This window comes from Salmo salar, chromosome ssa09, assembly GCF_905237065.1.
Source record: "Salmo salar chromosome ssa09, Ssal_v3.1, whole genome shotgun sequence".
Classification (NCBI taxonomy): Eukaryota; Metazoa; Chordata; class Actinopteri; order Salmoniformes; family Salmonidae; genus Salmo; species Salmo salar.
Window position 1 is genome coordinate 125,954,345 of NC_059450.1, and position 15,189 is coordinate 125,969,533.

At 40.9% G+C, this 15,189-nt stretch overlaps 2 pseudogenes; both read right to left on the minus strand.

Annotated features, from left to right (window-relative positions):
• Positions 1–1,060: 1,060 nt before the first annotated feature.
• LOC106612766 (olfactory receptor 52K1-like) lies at positions 1,061–1,991 on the minus strand (annotated as a pseudogene).
• A 5,781-nt stretch (positions 1,992–7,772) lies between these two features.
• LOC123724090 (olfactory receptor 11A1-like) lies at positions 7,773–13,467 on the minus strand (annotated as a pseudogene).
• Between the last annotated feature and the right edge of the window lie 1,722 nt (positions 13,468–15,189).

Sequence of the window (15,189 nt, forward strand, 5' to 3'; positions counted from 1 at the left end):
ATCAGGTACAAAACACTAGACTGAAAACAACCACCCACAAACACAAGATGAAAAACCTCTACTAAATAGGACCTCCAATCAGAGGCAACAAGAAACAGCTGCCTCCAATTGAAGGTCAAACAAAAAGCCTAAACATAGAAATAGAAAAACTAGACACGGACATAGAAATATACTAACATAGAACATACACCAAAAACACATAAAACAAACACCCCCTGCCACGCCCTGACCAAACTACAATAACAACCTATTTTACTGGTCAGGACGTGACAATTAACCTCTGTGCCTGTTGTAAACATCAGAAAAAGGATGTCTTACAGAGAAGTTGATGAATATGATCAAGTGGGGAGCACACGTATTAAAAGCCTTCGTTTGTGACTCCTTTGAGGCTTTCAAGCAAACAATATCTTTACATATGAGAGCACAAGTAACACAAAAGGTAAAACCACTAGACTTGATATGATACATATGTCATACAGGTTGCTCAGTGCACTTTCAACACGAGAGAGTTTAACAACTGCTTATTCATCACAAAAAAAGCTGCTGTTCCTGCAGAAAGGGAGCCTTGAAGTGATACACATTTGAAAATAGTTAAGGGAATAAAGTATACCAAGGCTAACAACTTATTCACTTTAGAAGGAGTCATAATGCAATGAAAAATGGAGACATACCTGTCATATGCCATCACTGCTATAATAACGTAAGCAAACGTTACATATATATTGCTGAAATGTTTATGTACGGTGGGCCAAGAGACCAGAGCCAAGAGACCAAAAGAGGCAGAATGGGTTGGGGTGTAGGGTCATCCCAAGGATCCCACTTAGCATCTATTTGAGAACAGCTTGAAGGTAGGGAGGGCCGCTCCCCTTGATGCTCTGTAGTTATGCAGTTAACTATCTAATATGACACAACACATTCTGTTACAATACATTATAAACTTTACAATAATATTTGGGCTACAGAGAAATTATTCCAAAATGACACGTATCTGTACCGTCAATAATAGCAACTATAAGTAATAAAACACATAATTAAATGTTACAAAACAATTACAACCAGGTTATGTTTTAGAGTAACGGCCTAGTAACTTTTTACAAGCCTGCCTGATATTAACCATCCTAATGCCATACATAATAGGATTGAAAAGTGGTGGACATATTGGAAAATAAACTAATAAAATAGTGTGAAGTATAGGTGGAAGATGTGCAGTATCATATCTGCCTTGTATAATCAAAAATAAACAACCAAAGGAGAAGTTCAGCAAAGAGGCTATATGTGGCATACTGGTGTTAAATGCTTTCTGTTTCGTCTCTTTAGAAGACTTCAAACATATTTGCAGAATTCTTACATATGAGTATATGGTAGGAAATAAAGTACAAGAAAAAGAGAGTGCAGTGACAACAAGACCCCATATGTTATTCAGCATAGTATTTGAACAGGCAAGCTTGACTACTGAGTAGTTGTCACAATACACTCTGTCTAGAACGTTACCACAAAATTGCAGTCGCAAACTCAGGGAGATAATGATGGCGTTGATGAAAAAAGAATACACTTGGGGCAGTAGAATTAAGCCACAAATTACTTTAGGTGTCATAATATTGTTATACTGTAGAGGATAACAAATAGACATGTACCTGTCATAGGACATAACTGCTAAATTACTATATTCTGTTAAACCGTATGTGTACAACACATAAATCTGGAGATAACAATAAAAAAGGGAAATATCATGTGTGTCAGAGTAAGTAAAACATGAGAGTAGGAAACAAACCAGTGCTCCCATACAACTGATTAACAAACAAAGCACATAGAAACAGATACATGGGTTCATGAAGGCTTCTTTCAATGCAGATAACTCCAATAAGCAAAGCATTGGCAAGAATGATGACAAAATATATTACAGTTACTAGAGCAAAGTAGAAATACTTCAATTGTCCGATATCACCGTATGCAGCAAGCCTGAAGACCTCGTAGTGAGTAGAGTTTTCCATGGTCCTGGGAGTTGGTAAAGATGTGCTGTCAATGTTTGAAGGAGAGAAGCAAAGCCTCTATAGTACTGTAACTTCAATATAACTTAAAACAATGAAATCACAGACCAGATCAGACAACCTAAATTGATAACCTTGACCTGTTCATGTTACAGTGATACATTTCCCATAGCTGTACTCACCAATATAGATGGCTTTTCATTCTCCGGATAACATAATTCATAGCCTAAATCAAACAATATTATACTTTCTATCCTGCACTCATTATTTATTGCATTAAAATGCTAAATATATTGATAAAATTGATATGATGTTTAGACTGACCATTTCTAATCCATGACGAACTCCTGAAACTCCTCACTTGATTCTTATACTTGTGGGATGAAAAAAAAGTGGCTGCCTTGGTGTGATATGCAAGTAGTCCCCAATACCTGGGGGAAATTTGATATTCTCGGTCAAGGAAGCATATAGAGAAAAACAGATACCATTTTGTAACACAGGCCCTCCATGGGGCCGGTAGCCTAGTGGTTAAGAGCTTTGGGCCAGTAACGGAAAGGTTGCTGGTTTAAATCCCCAAGCCAATTAGGTGAAAAATCTGTTGATGTGCCCTTCAGCAAGGCCCTTAATCCTAATTGCTCACTCTGGATAGGAGCGTCTGCTAAATGACTAAAATATAAATGTTCAAAACCTTTCTTAAATTCTCTAGAAATACAGTAATTCATAAAGAATAGTAGATTAAACAGGGCATGTCTAGCTGATGTGAAATGGCTAGCTCGTTTGCGTTTCACACTAGCGTTCAATTGGAGATGTTACCCTCTCTGAGACCAAGTAGTTTTTTCCCTTGCTCTGCAAGGGCTGTGGCTTTTGTTAAAACAATGTTGCCTGGTACTCTACACTGTAGAAGTATGTGACATAATTTTCACATTTTAGTCATTTAGCAGACACTCTTATCCAGAGCAATCAGGATTAAGTGCTCAAGGGAACATCGACAGAATTCTCACCTAGTTGACTCAGGGATTCAAACCAGCAGCCTTTTGGTTACTGGCCCGATGCTCTTGACCGCTAGGCTACCTACCACCCCATCACCAATGGACTGGGCAGGCTATACTCTCTTACATTTTAGCAGGAGTTTGTGTGCTATGTATTGTGGCTCAGTTGGTAGAGCATGGTGTTTGCAATGGTGTTTGCAACACCAGGGTTGTGGGTTCAATTCCCATGGGGGGCCAGTACAGAAGAAAAAAAAATGTATGAAATGAATTGACATGTATGCATTCACTACTGTAAATTGCTCTGGATAAGAGTGTCTGCTAAATGACTAAAATGTAAATGTACCATGTAAATAAATTGTTCAGTGAAACCAATCCAAGTCTCTGATAAAGGGATGATTTCCTGGACCCAGAGTCTACTCCTGAGCTAAACCACACTGTCAATGGAGATTCCCATTGAGAATGTATTTTATTCTAGGACCAGTCTTAATCTGGGTCCTGTATTCCAGCCCTTAGTCTTGTTCCCAACTGCTGTTGGGTGCCAGGTCCTGGGGGCATGGAGCAGTTTGGCATTGCTGGAACTTAGGGTGCATGGCGGTTCATAGGGGAGAGTAGGTCTGACAGGTAGGCTGGTCCAATGATATGTTGAGCCTAGTAAACAAGGAGAATTTTAAACTAATTTATTTGAGGGACAGGTAGCCAATGGACATCAGCAAGTGAATAAAAGGTATGACAATATTTCACATGTCTGATTTTCACTATCCTCGCCCCCCTTCATTATTACACTGAACTAAGTACACAAAACAAAATATAAACACAACATGTAAAGTGTTGGTCCCATGTTTCATTAGCTGAAATAAAAAATCCCAGAAAATGTCCATACGCACAAAAAGCTTATTTCTCTAAAATGTTCTGGACAAATGTGTTTACATCCCTGTTAGTGAGCATTTCTCCTTTGCCAAGATAACCCATCCATCTGAAAGATGTGGCAAGAAGCTGATTATACAACATGATCATTACACAGGTGCACCTTATGCTGGGGACAATAAAAGGTCACTCAGAAATGTACAGTTTTGTCACACAATGCAATGCCACAGATGTCTCATGTTTTGGGCCTGGCTCTCTAGTGGGATGGCCTATGCCCTCCCAGGCCCACCCATGGCTACGCCCCTGCCCAGTAATGTGAAATCCATAGATTAGGGCCTAATGAATTGATTTCAATTGACTGATTTTCTTATGTGAACTGCAATTCAGTAAAATCTTTGAAATTGTTGCACGTTGCGTTTATATTTTTATTCAGCTAACGTATTAACCCAGCAAACAGGGGATGTCCTAAGGACATTTGGCAATGTTCTCTCTTTTTGCCCTAACACTACATAGCAGATTCAAATAATCAAAGCTTGATGATTTAATTAGTTAATTATTTGAATCAACTGTGTAGTGCTAGGGCAAAAACCAAAACGTGCACCCTTTGGGGTCCACAGGACCACGTTTGGGAAACATTGTTTTAAGGGTTTGAGCGAGATGTTATCCCACTGACATTCTGAGAACATTCTAGGAACTTTGAAACATGACGTTAACCTCGGGACGATAAGAGGACATTCAGTACAGATCCCGGTTTGGACGCAGTATAATGTTATAATAATTTATTTTTAAGTCCATTAGGGAACCTTCCCTGTAGCTCAGTTGGTAGAGCATGGTGTTTGCAACGCATGGTATTTGCAACGCCAGGGTTGTGGGTCGATTCAGGGGGCCAGCACAAAAAAAAAAAATGTATGAAATGAAATGTATGCATTCACTAGTGTAAGTCGCTCTGGATAAGAGTGTCTGCTAAATGACTAAAATGTAAAAATGTGGAACATTATGAAAAGCTTCCTATTTGTGTCTGACATGACGTTATCCATGGGACATTCAATGACCACAAGGAGACGTTTCATGATAGTCAATGGGACGTCATATGATGGTCCCAAGGGAACGTTCTTTTGGGGACCTTTATCTAGTTTCCTGTAAGTTACCAGGATGTCACTGAGGACCATATCATGACCTTTTTAGGACGTTCTCAGGACTTTAATTTTAGTAGTCATTAGGATGCCCTGTGATGGTCCCAAGGGAATATTCTCTGGGGAGCCTTTTGTGTAGTTCCCTGTAAGTCACCAGGATGTCCCAGAGGATCATGTCAGGACCTTTTTAGGATGTTCTCAGGACTTTAATTTTACTAGTCAGTAGGATGTCGCGTGATGGACCCAAGGGAATGTCTCTGGGGGACTATTGTCTAGTTCCCTTTAAGTTACCAGAACGTCACTGAGGACCATATCATATATTTTTTAGGACGTTCTCAAGACTTTCATTTTACTAGTCATTAGGACGTTGTGGGATGGTCTCAAGGGAACGTCCCTGCAACCAAAAATGAGTCTTTAGAACGTCCCCAGAACGTCACAAAATGGTCGTCTAAAGAGGTCAGGATGTTGTGTCATGGTCCCCTGGAGGTTTTTGTCACAAGAAGGTCCCAGGTGTCCCAAGGTAACTAAATAATTAAATGGTATGGAGGTTTTAAGGTAAGTGGTACGCTGTTCAGCTAAAAAAATCTTTATTCAGCGACAATATGATCACATTTGACATGATCACTTCGAACTGAAATGTAATTATTTCATATCTAGGATATGAACTCACAACCTCTGGATTTGGGGGTATATTGTTTTTTTTTCTGCACCACAATATGAAGAATTTCTGAAGTCCCATACATGTTCATTACCTATAATACATCTCTGCACTTAGCAAAATAGTGCCATCTGCACTGTTATTTTAGTTATCAGTTAATCTGACTATTCTCTCATCATTGAGTTCATTTACTTATTTCAACTATTTGAGTTTGGCTTTTCAGTATAGTTGTCTGTTTTAGTCGTACTCCTGAATCACTACGATAAGTATAACAGTCTTTCTTGAGTGTATTTTTAACAGAACTGACATTTACTTTGAAGTGCAAAGTGTAGGAATACAAATGAAATCAGTCATTGACATAGACAAGGTGGCATAGCATGAGAATCGGAATGTTGTGAGTTCAAATCCCAGGTGAGGACATGTTTGAATAATAATTACTGTATAAATGAACATGCACAATGTAATCATCTATGTCAAATATGTGAGTTGAAAACAGTGTATGGTAAAAGCACTGTGTATAGGGGGATGTCCCTAACATTGTCAAAAGACAAAGGGCTGTGATTGGACCATGGGCTTGGCAACAGTAACAAGTGATGTGTAATGAAACTAGGATATACATGCCCTGGGTATACATGGATAACATTTCTTTGCTACCATCAAGTGACGTCCCCGGGAAAAAACGGGAACGAGACAAAACATCCAGAGGAACCATGACACAATGTCATAAAATCTTAGTTTGAACTGTGACGACCGAACCAAGGCCTTCAGAGGGAACAAAAATCTTTCAATAGCCTACGTTGAATCAAACTTTAAAATCTAGAAATGAACAGACAACATAGCATCACTTAATGCGCTGAAATCTGAAGGGGATGACCAGCAGAGATAGGTGGGATGGGATGAAGGAAACCGAGAGTTGGAATCTGGAACTGGAGATGAGTGAAGTGACGGTAAAAATATAAAAAGAAAGAAAGACACTAAAAAGGAAGGTTGGTGGTTGGGAGCGAAGGGCACTGAACCAGTGGCCATGAGGTTGCTGGTTCAGTTCCCTGAGTTAGCTGGCAGGGGGATCTGTCGATGTGCCCCTGAGCTGGGCGCTTGACCGTGGTCACTCTGGATGGGAACATCTGCTAGATGACTAAAATGTAATGCAAATGTTGGGCAGCTTCTCTGCAGGTGGATTGTATATTTTAAAAGTTAATAAAAATATGGAAAATGAAAACACCTGCTGCTGCAGCAGCCATCGTTGCCAATGTCACACTACTACAACACACACTAGCAACTAGCATGGTAAGATTACAGCTTGCTCTTGCCACTGATTATTTGCTCTTGCTCTCTCAGTACTGATGTGCCTAAACACGTCACTTGTTTTTTTTATATACGGTTCCACCCACTGCAGATCAAAATTATGTTGGTTCATTCCACAATCCTGCTCTAATACAGTTGAATGGCAGGGAAAACCAAGTCAGTTGCATAACTTTCCACCTTACCGGCTCGAATCAGCGACCTTTTGGTTACCGGCCCAACGCTCTTAACCTCTAGACTACCTGCCACCCACCTTCTGAAGGCCTAGGCAATGGCTGGCTGAACTGGCTCGGTTTTTTTACCCAGAGACCAGCAAAGACAAATCCTGATTGGATATTTTCGCTTCACTATTAACCCTGTTCTTTCCAAACTGAACTAAACAAACTGAAGAGATGCAATCGAAAAGATCATTAAAATTATTGAAAAAATGAAATAGAAATTTAAACAAAATCTAAGTAATCAGGGGAGCCCCCGGGATAAAGCGGGAACTAAAACCTCCAGGTGACAATGACACAACATCCTGACCACTTCACGCGACCATTTGTTCATGTTCAGGGAACGTCCTAATGACACATTTTTGCCAGCAGAATATCATTTTTCAGCCCAATTCTGAAAACTGTAAAAAACCATAACTTTCCTAGAAGAGAGCCTTGAGGAACATCATACTTAATTGGCAAATGATAAAGATCAGATACCTAATATGACATAAAACATTCTCAGTGACAATACATTACAAACTTCATACTTTTTTTAAAATTATCTTTTGGCCACATTTGTATAGTCAATTATAACAACTTAAAAAACACATCATACAATATTACAAAAATAAACAATCATGTTATGTTTTAGGGTTAAGGCCTCGTACCTTTTTACAAGCCTGCCTGATTTTAACCATCCTAATGCCGTACATAATAGGATTGAAAAGTGGTGGACATATCAGAAAATAAACAAATAAAATAGTGTGAAGTAAAGGTGGAAGATCTGCAATTTCATATCTGCCTTGTAGAATCACAAATAACCAGCCAAAGAAGAAGTTCAGCATAGAGGCTATATGTGGTGTACAGGTGGTAAATGCTTTCTGTAAAATACTTAACATATTTCGAGGAAAGTGCCAAAGAAAGCATAGTTACAAGACCCCATATTATATTTTTGTGTAATATTTGAACAGGCAAGTAGTTGTCACAATACACTCTGTCTATAACATTACCACAAAATTGCAGTCGTAAACTCAGGGAGATAATGATGGAGTTGATGACTAAAGAATACACCCAGGACAGTCCATTTCGGTTGACGATGTGTTCAGATACTCCATGGTTAAAGCCGAGGTTGAAGCACGGAAGCAACACTATTACACATAGCCAGAGTGACATTCCTAAATAAAAATAGTAGTTTGGTAGGGTAGTACAGCACATCAGAAGAATACACATCCTTAATGTTATGAACAGGCTGTGTTAGTGGTCTAAGATCCCGTTAAACAATGTATGTGTGGGGACCCTCTAGTCTGGTACTCTACAATGTAGAAGAAGTATGTATCATCACCAATGGGCTGGGCAAGCAATGCTATCAGCTCTCTCAGTATCTGTTAAGCAGGAGTTTGGGTGCCATGTATTGTGCACAGTAAAGAAAAAGTTAATTGAAACCAATCCAAAGCCTCTGACAAATGGACGGTTTCCTGGACCCAGATTAAGTATAGTCATGGACTAAACTACACTTTCATGGAGAATCCATCCCTTATTCATGTTCCCAACCACTGGCAGGTATCTTGGTATTGTTGAGGGACTACCTTGTTAGCTTCAGTCTGAATGAGGGAAGCAACACAACAGTCTGAGGAGATGTCATCGTTGGTAGCCTGTCCCCAGATCTATTTGTGCTATCATTCCAACTCCTTGTCATGTATGGAATGACAAGGGGTGGAATGTTAGCACAAACAGACTGGTACCCAGGCTATATATGTATTAGGGCACTATAGTTTTTCCTGACCATATGTTCTAACCAGGGAAAACAGGGAATAACTCAGGACCCTGAGTCCTAGCTATGGTCTAAGAACTAGGCCCAGAGCCTTTCCTGCTCAGATAAAAATTAAGACCATTATTGACACTCTGGGCTTCCCTAGGCCTACAGTACACTTTCAGAGCCTATCAACCCAGAGGCGATGACAGAAGTTGTGTGTCCCAAATGGCACTCTATTCCCTATATAGTGATACCTTTGACCAGAGGCCTCTGATCAATATAGGGAATAGGGAATATATATAGGGAATAGAGTACAATTTGGGATGCAATCAAGACCAGCCGTGCCTCTCCTGGAGCCCCTCAGGTCTCTACAGGTTAATAGCTGCATTAATTGGTTCCTAGGGAACGAGGTGATACAGTGGACTAATGACCTGGTACCTAATGACTCGATTAACATGTTTATTATGCTCTTGCTATTGGCTTCTGCTTTCCCCATAGTGAAGTATGCATGGAGTAAAACAAATTACTGGTGTTTCACACACAATTTTCATTGACAGAACTCCAAAACTTTTTACATCTTTTTACAGGATGGATAAAGTACATGACATGTGTTTCATACATGCAATCCATCATCATTACCCTTGCTGTATTCTTTTATTCTGTGGGTCAAACATATCTCACAGTGACCCTGGAAAAACAAGATGGGTATGTGGTTGTTCCACCTAGCTGTGTTCTAAGGTGAATGCACTAACTGTAAGTCGCTGTGGACACAAACGTCTGCTAAATGACATAAATGTAAATCTGGTCCTACGACTTATAAATAAAACGAAATACAGTATATGCAGTATATTTGTTATTATCAATGAATTATCTGGATTTTGTTAGGACAGAATAAGCTATTCAAATTAGGCAACATGTTACTCTTGTGTCCCAGGTAGTTGCCTTTCTGGTATGACTCGACATTTCTGAGGAATACCAAAGCTAGTCATCTGTCAGATAGCTGGCACACATATATCATGTTACATTGAACAGTTGGCCCTCAGAAAATATGACATGCATCCAGATCTCAGACAGAATACAGTTGGTTTTCATGCTACAGTATTTCCCTTAATTTCTCTCTCAAAATGTCAAACAATCCCCAAGCTTGTATGTACTGTACAGGGCCTATTTTCTATTAGGATGGATGTAATGTTGCCAGGTGGGCTATAAGGTGGGTTTACCTTTTCCACATTTACTGTACATCAGTTTATCCACTGTTACATACTAAGATACAGCTGTCAATTTAAGTAAGGAATTCAAAGTAATGAACTTCTGTTTTTTTTGTTTATGTAATAATAACAATGTATTACATTTTCTAAGTGCTTTTCATTATACAAGAACAATCTCAAAGTGCATAAAATCAAAGATAAAAAAGTGTACAAAATATATACACTGCTCAGAAAATAAAGGGAACATTTAAACAACACAATGTAACTCCAAGTCAATCACACTTCTGTGAAATCAAACTGTCCACTTAGGAAGCAATACTGATTAACAATAAATTTCACATGCTGTTGTGCAAATGGAATAGACAACAGGTGGAAATTATAGGCAATTAGCAAGACACCCCCAATAAAGGAGTGGTTCTGCAGGTGGTGACCACAGACCACTTCTCTTTTCCTATGCTTCCTGGCTGATGTTTTGGTCACTTTTGAATGCTGGCGGTGCTTTCACTCTAGTGGTAGCATGAGACGGAGTCTACAACCCACACAAGTGGCTCAGGTAGTGCAGCTCATTCAGGATGGCACATCAATGCGAGCTGTGGCAAGAAGGTTTGCTGTGTCTGCCAGCGTAGTGTCCAGAGCATGGAGGCGCTACCAGGAGACAGGCCAGTAGATCAGGAGACATGGAGGAGGCCGTAGGAGGGCAACAACCCAGCAGCAGGACCGCTACCTCCGCCTTTGTGCAAGGAGGAGCAGGAGGAGCACTGCCAGAGCCCTGCAAAATGACCTCCAGCAGGCCACAAATGTGTCAGCTCAAACGGTCAGAAACCGACTCCATGAGGGTGGTATGAGGGCCCGACATCCACAGGTGGGGGTTGTGCTTACAGCCCAACACCGTGCAGGATGTTTGGCATTTGCCAGAGAACACCAAGATTGGCAAATTCGCCACTGGCGCCCTGTGCTCTTCACAGATGAAAGCAGGTTCACACTGAGAACATGTGACAGACGTGAAAGAGTCTGGAGACGCCGTGGAGAACGTTCTGCTGCCTGCAACATCCTCCAGCATGACCGGTTTGGCGGTGGGTCAGTCATGGTGTGGGGTGGCATTTCTTTGGGGGGCCGCACAGCCCTCCATGTGCTCGCCAGAGGTAGCCTGACTGCCATTAGGTACCGAGATGAGATCCTCAGACCCCTTGTGAGACCATATGCTGGTGCGGTTGGCCCTGGGTTCCTCCTAATGCAAGACAATGCTAGACCTCATGTGGCTGGAGTGTGTCAGCAGTTCCTGCAAGAGGAAGGCATTGATGCTATGGACTGGCCCGCCCGTTCCCTAGACCTGAATCCAATTGAGCACATCTGGGACATCATGTCTCGCTCCATCCACCAACGCCACGTTGCACCACAGACTGTCCACGAGTTGGCGGATGCTTTAGTCCAGGTCTGGGAGGAGATCCCTCAGGAGACCATCCGCCACCTCATCAGGAGCATGCCCAGGCGTTGTAGGGAGGTCATACAGGCACGTGGAGGCCACACACACTACAGAGCCTCATTTTGACTTGTTTTAAGGACATTACATCAAAGTTGGATCAGCCTGTAGTGTGGTTTTCCACTTTAATTTTGAGTGTGACTCCAAATCCAGACCTCCGTCCCTGTGGCTCAGTTGGTAGAGCATGGTGTGTGCAATGCCAGGGTTGTGGGTTCGATTCCCACGGGGGGCCAGTACAAAAATGCATGAAAAGAAATGTATGAAATGTATGCATTCACTACTGTAAGTCGCACTGGATAAGAGCGTCTGCTAAATGACTAAAATGTAAATGTAAATGTTGATAAATTGGATTTCCATTGATTATTTTTGTGTGATTTTGTTGTCAGCACATTCAACTATGTAAAGAAAAACGTATTTAATAAGATTATTTCATTCATTCAGATCTAGGATGTGTTATTTTAGTGTTCCCTTTATTTTTTTGAGCAGTGTATATAACCAAACCATGAAAGCAACAATCAAAATCTAGAAGGAAGGGAAGGCTCATAGAGATGAGTCTTAAGGCCAACTTTGAAGGCACCAACATTCTGAGCAGCCCTGAGATTGTCAGGAAGGGAGTCCCAAAGGCATGATGCTTGGGAGCAAAAGAAACGGCCCTCCGTTGTGTGTATCCAGGTCCTGGTGGCATGGAGCTGTTTGGCGTGGCTTTAACTTAATGGAGGTTCATAGGGGGACAGTAGGCCTGACAGGCAGACGAGTCGATTCCACTTATTTATTTAGTGAATAAAAGGTAAATGACAATATTTCACAAATTAGCAAATGTTTTACATGTCTGATTTTCACCATCCTCACCCCCACTCATTATTGTAACTATAAGTAACAAAACACACAAGTCAACATCACAAAAATCTAACAATCAGGACAGAAAAAGTCACACTAATGTTTAGCTTATGTTTTAGGGTACAGACCTACAGGTAGTATGTTTTTACAAGCCTGTCTGATTTTAGCCATCCTAACTCCATACACAATAGGGTTCAAAAGTGGCTGGCACATCGCAAAGTACACTGACAACATAGTGTGAAGTACAGTTGGTACATTTCTCATAGGCCTATCAAATCTACTCTGGAGCAGATTTAAGAAACAGCCGAAAGAGAAGTTGAGCAGCGAGGCCAGGTGAGGAGTACAGGTGCTGAAAGCTTTCTGTCTGGTCTCAATGGAAGATTTCAAACAAACAGTCAGAATCTTAATATAAGAAAACAAAATAGTAATTAAAGGGACGGCGACAGACAAAACAACACCGTAGAGTCCATAGATGTTATTAACTGTTGTGTCTGAAGTTGAACAAGCAAGTTTCACTACCAGGAAGTTGTCACAGTACCCTTTGTCTATAAGGTTCCCACACAATTTCAAATAAATAGTTAAAGACAGTGTTATGATGAATTTTACAAAAGAGTACAACCATATTACACAAACTAAAATACACACCCTGTTAGGTGTCATGGCGACATTATACTGTAGTGGATAACATATAGCAAGGTACCTGTCATAGGACATGACTGCTAAATTGGTGAATTCAATAGATCCATATATGTATATACAAAACATCTGGAGGTAACAGTACACAGTGGAAACTGAATGGGCATCTGAAACCAAATGAGTCATAAGAGCAGGAAACAAAGCAGTGCTACCATACAACTCATTCACAAACAAACTGCACAGAAACAGATACATGGGTTCATGAAGGCTTCTATCCATACATATAACCACAATAAGCACAGTGTTCGCAAAAACTATGGAGATGTATAACACAGTTAATATAATGAAATAGAAGTACTTTAAGTGTCACTGTCACTATATCCAGCTAGCATAAATGACGTGAATTGCGTTGAGTTCTCCATGTTCCTAATAGTACCTATAGAAATATTTGTAGATATTTTTGGTTCACAAGACAAGGATAACAGTGTCTATCAGGTGAAACTATCAATCTCTTATTGATGTCTCATAAATCCTTCATTCTTAGATTTCCATCGATTACCAAGACTCTTTTTATTATTGCCACGGTATTACTCTTCAAAGTGTTTAATCCCATGGAAAAACATTGTTACCTGTGGCAGCAATGGACATTGAGTAGTCTATACAGCAAACTTCATTCATCCCTAGTGTAGTTCAATAATATGAATATGAATACAAATACAACTGAAACAATGTCTCAGCTACCAGGCTTTACTTTACTGTTACAAACACTCCAATCATACAGTGAGGGAAAAAAGTATTTGATACCCTGCTGATTTTATACGTTTGCCCACTGACAAAGAAATGATCAGTCTATAATTTAAAAGGTAGGTTTATTTGAACAGTGAGAGACAGAATAACAACAAAAAAATCCAGAAAAACGCATGTCAAAAATGTTATAAATTGATTTGCATTTTAATAAGGGAAATAAGTATTTGACCCCTCTGCAAAACATGACTTAGTACTTGGTGGCAAACCCCTTGTTGGCAATCACAGAGGTCAGACGTTTCTTGTAGTTGGCAACCAAGTTTGCACACATCTCAGGAGGGATTTTGTCCCACTCCTCTTTGCAGATCTTCTCCAAGTCATTAAGGTTTCGAGGCTGACGTTTAGCAACTCGAACCTTCAGCTCCCTCAGATTTTCTATGGGATTAAGGTCTGGAGTCTGGCTAGGCCACTCCAGGACCTTAAAGTGCTTCTTCTTGAGCGACTCCTTTGTTGCCTTGGCCGTGTGTTTTGGGTCATTGTCATGCTGGAATACCCATCCACGACCCATTTTCAATGCCCTGGCTGAGGGAAGGAGGTTCTCACCCAAGATTTGACGGTACATGGCCCCGTCCATCGTCCCTTTGATGCGGTGAAGTTGTCCTGTCCCCTTAGCAGAAAAACACCCCCAAAGCATAATGTTTCCACCTCCATGTTTGATGGTGGGGATGGTTTTCTTGGGGTCATAGGCAGCATTCCTCCTCCTCCAAACACGGCGAGTTGAGTTGATGCCAAAGAGCTCCATTTTGGTCTCATCTGACCACAACACTTTCACCCAGTTGTCCTCTGAATCATTCAGATGTTCATTGGCAAACTTCAGATGGGCATGTATATGTGCTTTCTTGAGCAGGGGGACCTTGCGGGCGCTGCAGGATTTCAGTCCTTCACGGCGTAGTGTGTTACCAATTGTTTTCTTGGTGACTATGGTCCCAGCTGCCTTGAGATCATTGACAATATCGTCCCATGTAGTTCTGGGCTGATTCCTCACCGTTCTCATGATCATTGCAACTCCACGAGGTGAGATCTTGCATGGAGCCCCGGGCCGGGGGAGATTGACATTTCTTTTTTTTGTTTCTTCCATTTGCGAATAATCGCACCAACTGTTGTCACCTTCTCACCAAGCTGCTTGGCGATGGTCTTGTAGCCCATTCCAGCCTTGTGTAGGTCTACAATCTTGTCCCTGACATCCTTGGAGAGCTCCTTGGTCTTGGCCATGGTGGAGAGTTTGGAATCTGATTGATTGATTGCTTCTGTGGACAGGTGTCTTTTGCACAGGTAACAAGCTGAGATTAGGAGCACTCCCTTTAAGAGTGTGCTCCTAATCTCAGCTCGTTACCTGTATA